Here is a 15,070-nt window from a genome sequence, read left to right as displayed (position 1 = left end):
TCGCGTATACATACCAGCCCGAGACGTGGAGTTCGACGGCGTCGTGACCGATCCGAGTTTGTCCGTCGAGTGCCTCTTGAAGGATGCTGTAGGCTGTTTTAAAAACAGCAGCCTTCCTGAGGTTAAGGTATTAGAGGTTAAACAACTGCGATCTGTGTCGCTCGTCGGCGACAAAAAAGTATACACTCCGTCAGACTCGTTTCGTGTCACGTTCGCCGGGTCTGCATTGCCGAGCCACGTCTTGATCCACCGGGTTCGTCTTCCTGTGCGCTTATTTGTGCCCCGTTTAATGAACTGCACCAATTGCAAGCAGTTAGGTCACACAGCCGCCTACTGTTGCAGTAAGGCACTGTGCGGTAAGTGTGGAGAAAACCATGCCGACGATTCCTGTAGTGCGAATGCTGAAAAATGTATCCACTGCGGGGAGAATCAGCATGAGCTCTCCACATGCGCGGTGTACATGCAGCGCAAGGATAAATTGAAACGGTCTCTCAAAGAGCGTTCAAAGCGTTCTTACGCTGATATGCTCAAGAAGACCACGACCACTTCTACCATAACAGCGAACCCCTTTGATCTGTTGTATTCAGATGAAACCGACTCTGACGAACCACTAGAGGGAACTTCTTTTGCCAATCTTGGGGAGTCTAGAAAGAGGAAAAATCTTTCCTCCCCTAAGCTTCCCAGAAAAGGTCCTAAGATTTCCCAAAGTGGAAAGAACAGTACAACCAAAACTAAAGGTGCTACGGAAAAACCGAAGCAAACCCCTCCTGGGCTTGGCAATTTAAAGTCTCAGAAGGAGTTCCCAGCACTTCCAGGAACATCTAAAACCCCAGTTGCTCCTTTTGCACATCCAGGTGACAAAACAAATGCTGGATTGGTGAATTCTTCTAATATTGTGGACTGGATTTTCGAAAATTTCAATATACCTGATCCAATTAAAAACTTTCTTACAGCACTCCTCCCAACAGTTAGATCATTTTTGAAGCAGTTGACTGCCCAATGGCCCCTCCTTGCAGCGATTGTATCCTTCGATGCCTAATTCAACTGCGTATATGAAGGATTCTATCTCTGTCTTACAGTGAAATTGTGGAAGTATTCTACCAAAAATTGATTCGTTTAAAGTTTTGATAAATAAAAACAAATGCGATGCATTTTCCCTTTGTGAAACTTGGCTTACTTCAAATATTGATCTCAACTTCCATGATTTTAATATTATTCGCCTTGATCGAGACACCCCATATGGAGGAGTACTTTTAGGGATTAAAAAGTGCTATTCTTTCTATCGTATTAACCTCCCCTCGATTCCAGGCATCGAAGTTGTCGCATGTCAAATGACAATACAAGGTAAAGAGCTTTGTATTGCCTCAATATATATTCCTCCCAGAGCACAGGTTGGGCAACGGCTGCTCTTTGATTTAATAGAACTTCTTCCCTCACCACGTTTGATTTTGGGAGACTTCAACTCTCATGGCGTGGCTTGGGGTTCCCCTTACAATGATAACCGCTCCTCTTTAATCTATAACCTTTGCGATGACTTCGACATGACTATTTTAAACAACGGTGAAATGACACGTATCCCGAAACCTCCAGCGCGCCCAAACGCTTTGGATCTATCCTTATGTTCGAGGTCGCAACGGTTGGATTGCACATGGAAGGTAATCCTCGATCCTCACGGTAGCGACCATCTGCCTATTCTTATTTCAATTACTAACGGTTCAACTCGCATGTGACCAATTGACATTCCGTATGTCCTCACACGGAATGCGGATTGGAAGTTATACGAGGAAATGATTTCAAAAGCGGTCGAGTCGATTCAACATCATCCACCACTTGAAGAATACAACCTCCTCGCGGGCTTGATTCTCGACGCCGCGTTGCAAGCCCAAACGAAGAAATATCCCGGCGTAACGATCAAAGAACGGCCTCCCACTCCGTGGTGGGACAAAGAGTGCTCCGATGCCTACACGCCAAGATCTGACGCGTATCTGACCTTCCGGGATACAGACGATGCCGACGACTTTAAACGTTATTCGGAGATTGATACCAAGTTCAAAAGCTTGACTAAGGCAAAGAAACGCGGATATTGGCGTCGGTTCGTAAACGAGACGTCGAGGGAGACATCAATTAGCACTCTTTGGAACACAGCCCGAAGAATGCGGAATCGCGTAACGGTCAACGAAAGCGAGGAGTCTTCAAGTAGGTGAATATTTGATTTTGCCAGGAAAGTATGTCCGGACTCTGTTCCTGCGCAAAACCTTGTTCACGATACGTCTCCGGGCCACGACGCGATAGAATCACCTTTTACGATGGCAGAATTTTCAGTTGCCCTCCTGTCCTGTAACAATAACGCGCCTGGGTTAGATAGAATCAAATTCTTGTTGAAGAATCTACCCGGCAATGCCAAGAGGCGCTTGTTGAACTTGTTCAATAAGTTCCTGGTGCAAAACATTGTACCGCAGGATTGGAGGCAAGTGAGGTGATCGCCATCCAAAAACCAGGGAAACCAGCTTCTGGTCACAACTCTTATAGGCCGATTGCAATGCTATTCTGTATCCGGAAATTGATGGAAAAAAATGATACTCCGTCGCTTAGACCACTGGGTCGAATCAAATGGTCTGCTATCAGATACTCAGTTTGGCTTCCGCCGTGCCAAAGGGACGAATGATTGTCTTGCGTTGCTTTCAACAGATATTCAGCTGGTGTATGCTCACAAAAAACAAATGGCGTCTGCGTTCTTGGACATTAAGGGGCTTTTGATTCCGTTTCTATTGACATTCTTTCGGGCAAACTTCTCCGACAAGTATTTTCTCCAATTTTAAACAATTTTTTGCACAATTTGTTGTCCGAAAACCACATGCATTTTACGCATGGTGATTTGGCAACTTTTCGAATTAGCTACATGGGTCTTCCCCAGGGCTCATGTTTAAGCCCTTCTTTACAATTTTTATGTAAATGACATCGACGAATGTCTCGCAAATTCATGCACGATAAGACAACTTGCGGACGACAGCGTGGTCTCTGTTACAGGAGCCAAAGCTGCCGATTTGCAAGGACCATTGCAAGATACCTTGGACAATTTGTCTGCTTGGGCTCTACAGCTAGGTATCGAATTCTCTCCGGAGAAGACTGAGATAGTAGTTTTTTCTAGGAAGCATGAGCCTGCTCAGCTTCAAACACAATTAATGGGTAAAACGATCTCTCAGGTTTTGGTGCATAAGTATCTTGGTGTCTGGTTCGACTCTAAGGGCACCTGGGGTTGCCATGTTAGGTATCTGATGAAGAAAAGTAGGCAAGGAGTAAATTTTCTTCTTAAAATAACCGGATCATGGTGGGGAGCCCACCCAGGAGACCTTATAAGGCTTTACCAAACAACGATATTGTCTGTAATTGAGTACGGGTGTTTCTGCTTCCGCTCCGCAGCAAACACACATTTGATCAAACTGGAGCGAATACAATATCGTTGTTTGCGTATCGCCTTAGGTTGCATGCAATCGACCCATACGATGAGTTTGGAGGTCTTAGCCGGAGTTCTACCGTTGAAAAACCGCTTCTGGAGCCTGTCTTCTCGTATTCTTATCAAATGTGAGGTCTTGAACCGTCCTGTGATTGAAAATTTTGAAAGGTTAATCGAACTCAATTCTCAAACCCGTTTTATGACATTGTATTTTAATCACATGTCCCAAAATATTAACCCTTCTTTGAATATTCCAAATCGTGTCAACTTATCAAATACTTCTGATTCTACTGTGTTTTTCGATACATCCATGATAGAAGAAACTCGTGGAATCTCGGATCATTTACGCGTGCAGCAGATCCCTAAAATTTTTTCCAATAAATATCGAAACATCAACTGCAACAATATGTTCCACACTGACGGATCACTTCTCGATGGGTCCACTGGCTTCGGTGTCTTCAATAACAATTTAACCGTCTCCCATAAGCTCGATAATCCTGCTTCTGTTTACGTCGCAGAATTAGCTGCTACTCAGTACACCCTAGGGATTATCGAAAAAATGCCCACGGACCATTATTTCATCTTTACGGACAGTCTCAGTTCCATTGAGGCTCTCCGATCGATGAAAGATGTTAGGCACTCTCTGTTTTTCCTGGGGAAAATACGGGAACATCTGAGTGCTTTATCCGAAAAATCGTATCACATTACCTTTGCGTGGGTCCCTTCTCACTGCTCGATACCGGGTAATGAGAAAGCGGACTCTTTGGCTAAGGTGGGCGCAACAAACGGTGAAATTTATGAAAGACCAATTGCTTTTAATGAATTTTTCGCATTTGTACGTCAGAATACGATCATCAGTTGGCAAAATTCTTGGACCAGAGGGGAACTGGGAAGGTGGTTACATTCCATAATCCCCAAGGTGTCGACGAACCCGTGGTTCAAGGGGTTGGATGTAGGTCGGGATTTCATTTGCGTGATGTCTCGGCTTATGTCAAATCACTATAGATTCGATGCGCATCTCCGTCGTATTGGGCTCGGGGCAGTGGTATCTGTGCCTGTGGTGAAGGTTATCACGACATAGAGCACGTTGTTTGGTCATGCCCTGTACACCGTGACGCCAGGTCTAAATTAATAACTTCCCTCCGGGCCGAGGGTAGAGAACCAGCTGTCCCTGTTCGTGATGTCTTGGCGAGTCGCGACCTACCCTACATGTCCCTTATATACATTTTCCTGAAATCCATCCATGCCCAAGTCTAGTCCCATTCCTTTCCACCCACATTCAACAAAACGGCAAGAACACGTCGTAGACCTCGATTTTGGAACCAGCAATTGAACCCCACACGAACTCGCCAGGAAAACCCGAGGCCTTTCTTTATATCTTGGCTCAGCGGCACACACCATATGGCAACTTGAACACCAGCGAACAACAACAATGAACCAAAACCAGCAACTAGACCCCGCACAATACCCTCAGAACCCGAGGATTACAAGCCCCTGTCCCAGCTCATGACATCGTGGCTTAGCAGAACAAATCCATACATGCTGCATATTCATTCGATGATCATCAGACGATCATTCAACTACAAAACACTGATTGAATAATACATGCTAGTTTTAAGATAGACTTAATTTCAGCTCGTAGTCGGCAGCGAGGATAAAAAATTTGCTTATAGATTTTAAGTCATCCGATATAATTGGCGCCGTTAAACATTGAATTGTATTTGTGCCGTGTCAAATAAATGATTTGTAAAGAAAAAAAAATAGCCATTCTTTTTTGTATACCTAAGCTTTTTGAAGCAATAATAAACAAAAAGTTATTCCACCAAATGAAAAATAGAATTACTCCAACGCAACACGGTTTTTTCAAAGGTCGCTCAACAACAACTAACTTACTCGAGTTTATTAACTTCTCTCTGAACGCAATGGATAAAGGAAATTATGTTGAAACTTTATATACTGATTTCAGTAAATCTTTCGATCGCATTGATATACCCCTGATTCTCTTCAAGCTACGAAAAATTGGAATTCATCCACAATTACTCAAATGGATTGAATCGTATCTGACAGATCGTCAACGAACAGTCAAATTTAAAGGCGTACTATCAAAACCTATTCAGCTAACCTCGGGAGTTCCTCAAGGCTCTCACTTGGGCCCTCTACTATTTATGTTATTTGTAAATTTATTATTTGTAAACGACATTTCCTTTTTCCTAAAACATGTAAAAACTCTTATTTATGCCGACGATATAAAACTTTTCGTTGAAATTAAAAACGCTGATGATGTAAACATTTTTCGTAACGAGATAAAATATTTTTATATTTGGTGTAAAAAAAGCCTTCTTCAGCTAAACGTAAAAAAATGTAGTTCGCTGGCTTTTGGCAGAAAAAGAAACATACCAAGCATTATTATTTCCTTAGGAGATCAGGTAGTAGAGAAATGTGAACGAGTTAGGGACTTAGGTGCCATACTCGACTCAAAATTAACATTCACTGATCATTACAATACAATTATCAATAAGGCTAGTAACAAGCTCAGTTTTATAAAACGTTTCTACTATAATTTCCAAGATCCATACACAATAAAAACACTTTATAATTCCTACGTCAGGTCACGTTTAGAATACTGTAGCATTGTATGGTCTCCATTTTCTGCAACACATGTAGACAGAATAGAATCAGTACAAAAACAATTCCTGTTATATGCACTTCGTAATCTACGATGGACGGCATTTCCCCTACCATCATATGACGAACGCTGCTGACTTATTGACATCCAATCATCAAAAAAGTTAGTATAAATAACATATAGCATGTAAGTTAGTCATAAACATATGTAGTCTACTTTTGTTTGACGAAATGAATAAATAAAAATGCAAAGGTAAAATTTCGAAATAAAAATTAAAAACAAACACCATAAAACTAAAATTCCGGATAAGCGAAATTCGGATAATCGAGTTTCCGGATAATCGAGTCCGACCTGTATTCTGGTCTGATTTGGTCCATAAAGGTCCAACAATGTTTTAGGCCTAATTACTAGCTTGTAAAATTCAGCTCAAACGTAGAACAAAAAATCGTGTGAAGGTATAAAGTGGGAAAAATTACCAAATCTGTCATAAATTATCAGAATATGTGCTTTCTGATAAACCAATAGCTTTCTCACGAAACAGGTTACTGCATCGACAGCCACAAACACATTATCTCGACAAAAACAAATAGCAAACAGTTGATCTAGTTTGAGCCACATATAAGATTTCAGTATGTCAATTTTATCGTCCCATTTTCCAGAACCACAGTTTACAGCAAGTACAAAAGCAAAATACCGAGACGCTGTGATTTGCCTTCAACACAAAAAAATAAACTCGGTCGATTTCCACCCCAGCGGGGATGAAAAAGTGTAACCTCGTACCTTCTCTATCGGCAGGGTGCGGATCGTCGTAAACAAGGGACCGGCTGAGCTAATGATGCTGCTGTTGCCATGGAGGGGTGAAATTTCCCGCAAGGATTCCTGCAGCATGTGGGTGGGGGCCCGGAATGGATGTTTTTCTTTTTTATGTGAGGTAATAAAAAGCATGTGAATGTTTTATGCCTCGAGAGAAACAAATCGCGTGCGAACGCCCGCAGTTCAGTTAATACGGCAGGAGGGGGAAGTATAAATTGTTGTTGGCAGGGCAGTCTGCTGCTTAGCATTGATCTCAATTAGGCGGTATGAATGCTAATGATAAATCGAATACGAAAGTGATCCCTTGGTGACAATAAACCAGCAAGCGGAGCTGATTGATTTTGGATTGGTTATCAATTGGTTGGGAGGGAGGGTAGCGGAGAATGAAGTAATTGCGGTTAGAGTGATTTATTTTTTGCATTTTAAGTAATCCTTTGGCAAGTAAACGACTTATGAATATATTGGAGATTGCATTTTTTTTTCAAATTTTAGTCTACTTGAAACTACTACTACTTCTTGTTTTATATTATAATACCGTAATCACAATTTCTCTCTCGCTCTTGCAGTAAACTATACGCCCGACGGTTATGCAGCAAACTGGACGCAACCGCTACACGAGCCTCAACGAAACCGCATCGCGGTCGACATTGCGTCGCGTCATAGCGAGGCGAATCGAATAGACATGGAGACGCCTTATCTTTTCCTCCGAAGTCGCTTTCTGTTCCCCTCCGCCCATTGACCACAAGAAAGACGGTCGGTCGTCGTCGGTGGGACGATCGGGCCAATTTCCTCATCACTCTTAGAGCGTTCGCTTCCGCTAACGAGACACGCGTTCAATACTTGGGTAAACATTGTGAAAGAAGAAAAAAGTCTTCTAGCAAGAAGATTAAAAAATTTCCTTTGCCTTCCGTTGCCATTTGTTTCCCTACTCGCCCCCGGCTGGCAGCAAGCAAATATTGAATTATGAAAAACTGATCGAGCATAACAAAAAAATAATTCCTTCGCTTCGCTGCTGTTGAAAGCGTTCGGTGTCGGTGGTACGGAGGCGGAAGCGGAGAGAGCTCTCACTATTGAAATGATTTCCATACACTTTTTTTGTGTGTTTAGTACGCTGTTTCAACTGTCTTTTATTTTTCGAAAAGCTATAGATAATTGGGAGATTTGGAACGGAGCAACCGCGGAAGCAGATAAGAACCGAACAAACAGAGAATACGACAATCTTTGCTGGCGTTTGTTGTCCTCGTCCGATTGTACGGAAACGCGCTCGCTCGACTGCAGACGATCGATGCTGTTACACAGTTGCGCCACCGCTGCAGAATTGCCTGCATTCTTCAAGAAGATGATGGTGATTAAATTGTACTCGCTCGGAGAATAGTTATTTGGTGATTCTAGGGTTTACGCTCGTTTGGCAGAAATGAGATGAAAGAAATATACGATTGAGGTTCGGGTAACATTATTTTACAATAAAACTGAGTATTAATTGTAAATTTGCAGTTATCGATACATATCTAAAAGGCTGTCAAACTTAGCATTGTTAAGGCCCAGTTACACACACGGCGTAATGACGACTTCTCCATATAAAATAATAGGCGTGGTGGCGATGGCGTGTGTAACTGGACCTCTAAGTTGCGTAATTAACTGCGTAAATACGATATACTGAAAGAGTTTAATGTGGATTATTTAATTAATAGGTTCTCAGAAAGAAAAAAAATCGTAAGAAAAAATTTTATTAAATTTCTGGTAACTTTTTAATACGTACGACGTTTTATTTTGGGACCTCCACTTAAAACTGGGCGCCGGGCCCCCACAATCGTAAATCTGGCTCTGCATAAAGGTTTGACTGCGAAATTGTCAATCTTATGTATTCCCATTTTATAATCAAAATTTTAAAAACTAAGCGAACGACATTGATGTCATCGGTATCGACAGCAGGGCCGTGGAGGAGGCCTTCGTGCCTTTCAAGAGGGAAGTTGCGAGATTTGGACTTGTCATTATGTTCACATACATTATATTTAGGGACAGTGGTAAATCGCAATTTCGCGGAAGCCGCGAATTCCGCGAAATCCAGCATCGGCCGCGAAATTACCAAAAATCTGCGAAATGCCGCGAAAACCAACAACATGAACAAATCTAAAAATCAATAGGCACCTCGATGGCAACGGGAGGCCTTTTCCTACGCAAACAATAAGATGGAATAGTACTACTGCTCTCTTACAACGAGATTTTGTCAGCCTGAGTTGAATTGTTTTCGGACGTTTCAGTTACTAGATCCTCTTTGAGCGAAGATTTTGGCGATTAGGGACCTGCATGATAGAATTTTCGAGTGCGCAAAATCGAAATTGCAAGATATACCTACTTAGTTCAAGTAGCAAGCATTTTTGCATTTTGATAATTTTGGTAAGTATTCGAAACGCGGACGGTTTTTTTAACTTTTCCGGCTGGCAAATAAATATTTATCGATTCCTTGTTTTTACCAAAAAAATGCACTTTTTTTGGCGTTTTCTAAAGAACGGGTTGCCGCGAAATTACCGCGAATTTTGAATATTTTTTATTTTGCCACCCGCGAATTTTCAATTTTTTTGCCGCGAATTACCACTGTCTCTAATTATATTCATAAATTTTTGCATTTAACTATGATGTTACTGTTTATCTTGGTATCGATGCAGAAGAAGCGGAATGCGGTTTAGACTGACAAATGACTTAACTTAGTCTGAATTGTTGGATACCGCAAGGCAGGACGGTCAATTCATGTTTCCGTTATAGATCATTTGTGAGAAATTTCCCCATTTCTCGGTTTATGTAGAGCGCATATTTTCTATATATAGCTGGAACAATTCTAAAGGTAGGAATTGCATAGCCACTAAGCTATTGATTTCAATTTTGAAAGCTGAAAACTACGTTGCAGACCAAAGAGGAGATACTGATATTAAATTAACGAAAACATTGAAAGATAAATTTAACAAAAACATGTCTAAACATCACGTAGAGAAAAATGAATAATACCATTTTTTATCGCATTATTTATTGAAAGTTTAAAACCCAAATAGTAGGAGGGTATTCAATTGGTATTCATTGGTATTCAAGACACGGCTGCATGACGTTGACTACCGTATTCTTATATTTAATTAAAACAAATAGTAGAGGGAATTGCAACGCTTCTTTCACAAAACTTCGAGACACCAAAAGGTGCCAATAGCCGATTATTCTTGTTTACTGGTTAGTCCGTCCAGAATTCCAGCCATCTTAGTATTTTGCAGTAGCCATGTACTACTAACAGCCACCCACATTACAGGTAAAACCGGCACGAGATGACTGGTACTATTTTGTCTTTCCTCCTGTCAGCTGCTAACACTTAGCGTCCGTATGTAATCGGTACGGTTTAGTACTGAAACTGATGGGGTGAAATGTTCGAACGGTACCTTTTATATCAAGGCTTCGTCAGTTAGTTAGAAAGAAGGAAGAGTTAAGTAGCTAATGAAATGACAAGGAACGTGAATAAGCATCGGAAATAGAAAGTGACAACAACAATAACAACAAAGTCAGATCGATTGTATCCGTTAGTGTCGACTGTGCTTGGGAAGAAGGGTAGTGATTGGCTGTGCGGTAAGATTTAGACAATCGATATTAATTACCCATTTTTCAATAGTGTATCTCAAACAATAGTTTGTTTTTGTTACATAAATTACATAAATTACTGATTATAAATGACTGAAAAACGGACGGCTGGATTATTTTTTTTTCAGTTTCGAGACGCATAGTAAACAACCTAAGTAAACCTATATGTTTCCTTTACAGTAATTGCACGTTTTACAGTGATTTCTGTTGTATTTGACCGTGTTGTCCTTTCGTGTGAAAAGGACCACACTATGCTGATATAGTGAAGGTGATACAGCGGGACAAATTTCAGTGGGCTGAACATGTAGCCAGAATGCCCTACGAGAGAGCCTCCAGAACTATCTTCAGTGGAGAACCAGTAAGAGGCCGTCGACTCTGTGGTAGGCCTCGCACGCGGTGGAAGAAGATGGACGATCTGCTGGTGTACGAGGAGACTGGAGAACGGCTGCCCGAGACAGAGAGAGACAGAGAGAGAGAGAGATAGAGATAGGTAGAGAGAGACATAGAGAGATAGAGATAGAGAGAGAGAGTCACACACAGAAAGAGACAGAGAGATAAAGAGACATAGAGAGAGATAGAGAGAGATAGAGAGAGAGATAGAGAGTGATAGAGAGAAAGCAACAGAGAGATAATGATAGAGAGAGAGATAGATAGAAAAGGATCTGGCTCTTGTCACTCCGTTGCGAATTCGTTCCTAGACCCAGACCCAAGCTGAAACCAGCTTGGTCAAATCAACGACTTCGTCGTCTACAACGTAAGAGATCAACTGCGCTGAGGAAGTATTCCCGTTTTCGAGATGCGTTCACTAAACGAGAATTCGATAGAAGCAGTCGTCAATACAGAACTTAAAACATTTTTGATCATTCGTTAACGTGAAACGCAAGGAAGCTTTCTGCTCAAATGACACTTTACGACCAATCTTCCAGTCATACTGAAGACATCTGTAATCTTTTTGCTCAGCAGTTTTCAAGCTTTTTCGCAAACGTATGCGATATTAACTTAACTGGTTTCTCACAAAATTAAGTTATAGAGGCTCTGAAGCAGTTAAAGTTATCAGGTAGCAAAGCCGATATTATTTACCAACTATCGGGGGGTTACATCGCATTGTACTAGCTTAAAACTATTTAGATTTTGATTGGTGGCTCGTTGCAAAGGAGTGTTACGCAATATATTTCAACAGATCAGCATGGTTTTTATCCTGGTTGCTCAATTTGCAAAATTCTACGCGTTGTACGCGTTTTTCCTCAAATTCTAATATGTAATTGACTCAGTTATTGATTGTATTGAATAACATAAACTGATTGACGTATTGAATGAATCAGTAATCAGTTCTAGCCGAAAAAACAGCCGGATTTAAGAGGGATGGGGGGGGCAAATGCCCCGGACTTCACGATTCCAGGAGCCTCACTAGTGTTGAGCCAGACGGGAAGACAGAGTGACGACCTTTTTTTGCTTGTTACCTTCCAGTGATGCTAAACTTTTTTAACCTCGTTTGTTTTAGGGAAGAGAGCCCCACGAAAATATCTGCCCCGGGCCCCCCACCACCTTAATACGGCCCTGATTACAGCAGTATTATTTCCAGAGCAAACAAAAACCTGGGATTTAGGATGAAAATTACTAATGAGTTCCGTGATGCGTACTACACAAAGGACGCTTTTTACGCGTTTTACGCGGGTTTTTCTACGCGGATTCCGGAATTTACGCGGGTTTTTTACGCGGATTCCGGAATTTACGCGGTTTTTCTACGCGGCACGTATCCCCCGCGTAAAAAGCGACTTGAGAGCATTGTACTATGCATTTGTACGCTCTACCTTCAAAACGGCGGCAGTTGTTTGGAGTCCCTATTATGGGCTCTGGACTGTATGAATCGAGTCGGTGCAGAGAAGGTTCAACAGATACGCACTTCGAAGCCTTCTTTGAATGGATCCTGTGGAGCCTCCTCCATATATGGGACCACCCATTAATCATGTCACGCAAAATTTGGAAAAAATTGCTTCCCCCTCCCCCTTGTCACAAACTGGCACAACTTCCTTGACCCCCTTCTCTCAATTAAGTCACGTTTTTAAACCCACCTCTCCCTTCTTTGGTTATAATTGACTAAAAATTAGGAAATTTTCAAAAACGCAATTTTTCTAATTTAGAACGATTTGTCTGAAAGAAAAATTGAAATTGGAAGGAACAGAAGATTTAAAAAGATAACTAGAAAAACTACATAGAAAGCCGAGGCAGTAACTGCAGCATCATTGCTGATTGATGAAAGACCATCTATATTTAGTTCTTCTTCTTCAATCAATTCGCAATCCAAATTTTCGCCTTATGTTACAATAGTCAAGCATTCTTGTTTTGTCATAATTTTTGTAGGATTAAGAGAGACTGCAAAATGAATGAAATTGCGCTGTGCATAAACAAATATGAAAAGTGAAATAGAACTAACGAACATTATGGTAACTCTTAAGCAAAAAAAGCGATCATAGAACTATAAATAAAACATGTAAGTATCAAAAATAGTTCTGTGTTGAACTCTGTGGTATAGCTGTGACCTTTTTAATTTTTTTTTTAAGTTGAAATGTGATGTCACACTCAAGCTAACCCCCCCCCCCCCTCCTCATATGTCACAAAATGTCACAATAATCGGAACCCCCTCTCCCCCTCTAAATGCGTGACATCATTAATGGATGGTTCCTTATAGACAGGTACAAATTGCTTGACACAGGGGTCGCTTTTTACGCGGGTTGTTTTTATGCATTTTCTTAAACGGGATGCTTTTATAATAAGGCGGATTATTTTCACTCGATTCGGTAGATCATTTGTACGCAGTATCAAATAAGTTTAGTATGAATATATCGAATCTAATCTTTAAAATGCGGTACAACCAACCGCGTAAAAAGCGACCCTAGTGTAGAGAGCCAATCTACACGGTGACAAAAAAGTCCGGTCACACTTTTTTGGGGTTGCCTGTAGCCTACACGTTGCATCTCTCTGGTGCCATCTATATGGGTTAACTTCGCTGCCCAAAGTGGCAGAGTTTCGTTTCAGTGCAGTTTGTTTACATTGAGTTGTGAGCCATGGCAGAGTTAAGAGCAGCTGTTATCGCTGAATATGTGAAAGGGTACAAACCCGGACACATATTCAAACACCTAAAACCGCTCGGAATCAAGCGGAAATTCGTGTACCGGTCCATAAATCGGTACCTAGAGACCGGAGGCACCGAGGACAAGGCACGATCTGGACGACCAAAGTTTGTGAGAACTCCAAGGCTGAAAAAGATTATACGAGACCTGATTCGCCGGAATCCCGCCCAATCTGCACGGAAGCTGGCCAGGTACCTTAAAATGAACCGAGAATCAATCCGCTTGCTTCTGCGCAAGGATTTAAAACTTACACCGTACAAAAAACAGGTGGTTCATGGGGTTACCAAAGCTACAAAGGACAAGAGGTACCAACGGTCGCGGGAGTTGCTCGGTTGGCGCGCAGATGACGAAATTATTTTTTCGGACGAGAAGCTGTTCGTTTTGGAGCAAACAGTCAATCGCCAAAATGATCGAGTTTGGAATGTGGGCCTCCAACAAGCTCCTGCGGACAAGCTGATCGTTTCCCGGTTCCAAAATAAGACGTCAGTGATGGTTTGAATAAAAATGTTCTGCCTCAAGCTGAGCTATTGTTTTAAGACGATTACTACTGCTTCCAGCAAGATGGCGCCCCATCCCACACCGCAAAGGTTGTTCAGGCGTGGTGTGAGGAAAACTTGACCGATTTCATTTCGAAGAATGAATGGCCTCCGTCGTCTCCGGATCTGAATCCAGTGGATTATTTCGTGTGGGGATACATGATGTCGAAGTTGAACGACTATAAAATAACAAATTTGGAGCAATTCAAGCGAGTTATCATGAAAAACTGGGACGAGATGCAGATGGAGCACGTGCGCGCCGCTTGCGACGACTTTCCGAGACGTCTGAAGCTGGTTCGATCAGAGAAAGGTGGTGTAATTCCGAGATATCGTCTGTGAAGTATCTTTATGAGTTACTGAATAAAGCTATGAAAGCCAGATTCAGATTTTCTTCTTATTCTTTGAAATATTGAGATTTTCCTGTGTGACCGGACTTTTTTGTCACCCTGTAGGTAAATGAGAACCACCCAGAGGCCTAACTATAAAAAAGGGAGCGTCCCGCAATCCGCTGCTCCTGGAAATAGAGGATCGCAGACCAAAAAACCCAGTTGAAACTACATGGGTTGAAATAGCCGTTTCCTTTCTACTTTCTCTCTTCGAGAGAAATCGCTTCCCAAAGAGTCATATTTTCAACCGGAGAAATATCTAACTCTCAATGTAATTTCTTCAATTTATCGGTCGTATCGCGGGCAGAATGAGCGGAAGCGTTGTCTTTGTTTGAGAGCACATTTTGCTTAATCATTCGCCGTTTCGCATTCATTTCGTTGTCTAATCGATACAATATGGTTCAATAATATTATTAATTGGTTGTTTTTTTTTCATTTTCTTGGTTGTCCTTGGACATTATGCTTTGCGAACCTCAAACTATACTTACCAACACTTTAGCAACTGATTG

This window comes from Wyeomyia smithii, chromosome 2 (genome assembly GCF_029784165.1).
Source record: "Wyeomyia smithii strain HCP4-BCI-WySm-NY-G18 chromosome 2, ASM2978416v1, whole genome shotgun sequence".
In the NCBI taxonomy this organism is placed as follows: domain Eukaryota; kingdom Metazoa; phylum Arthropoda; class Insecta; order Diptera; family Culicidae; genus Wyeomyia; species Wyeomyia smithii.
Note: the sequence above shows the minus strand (reverse complement) of the source record.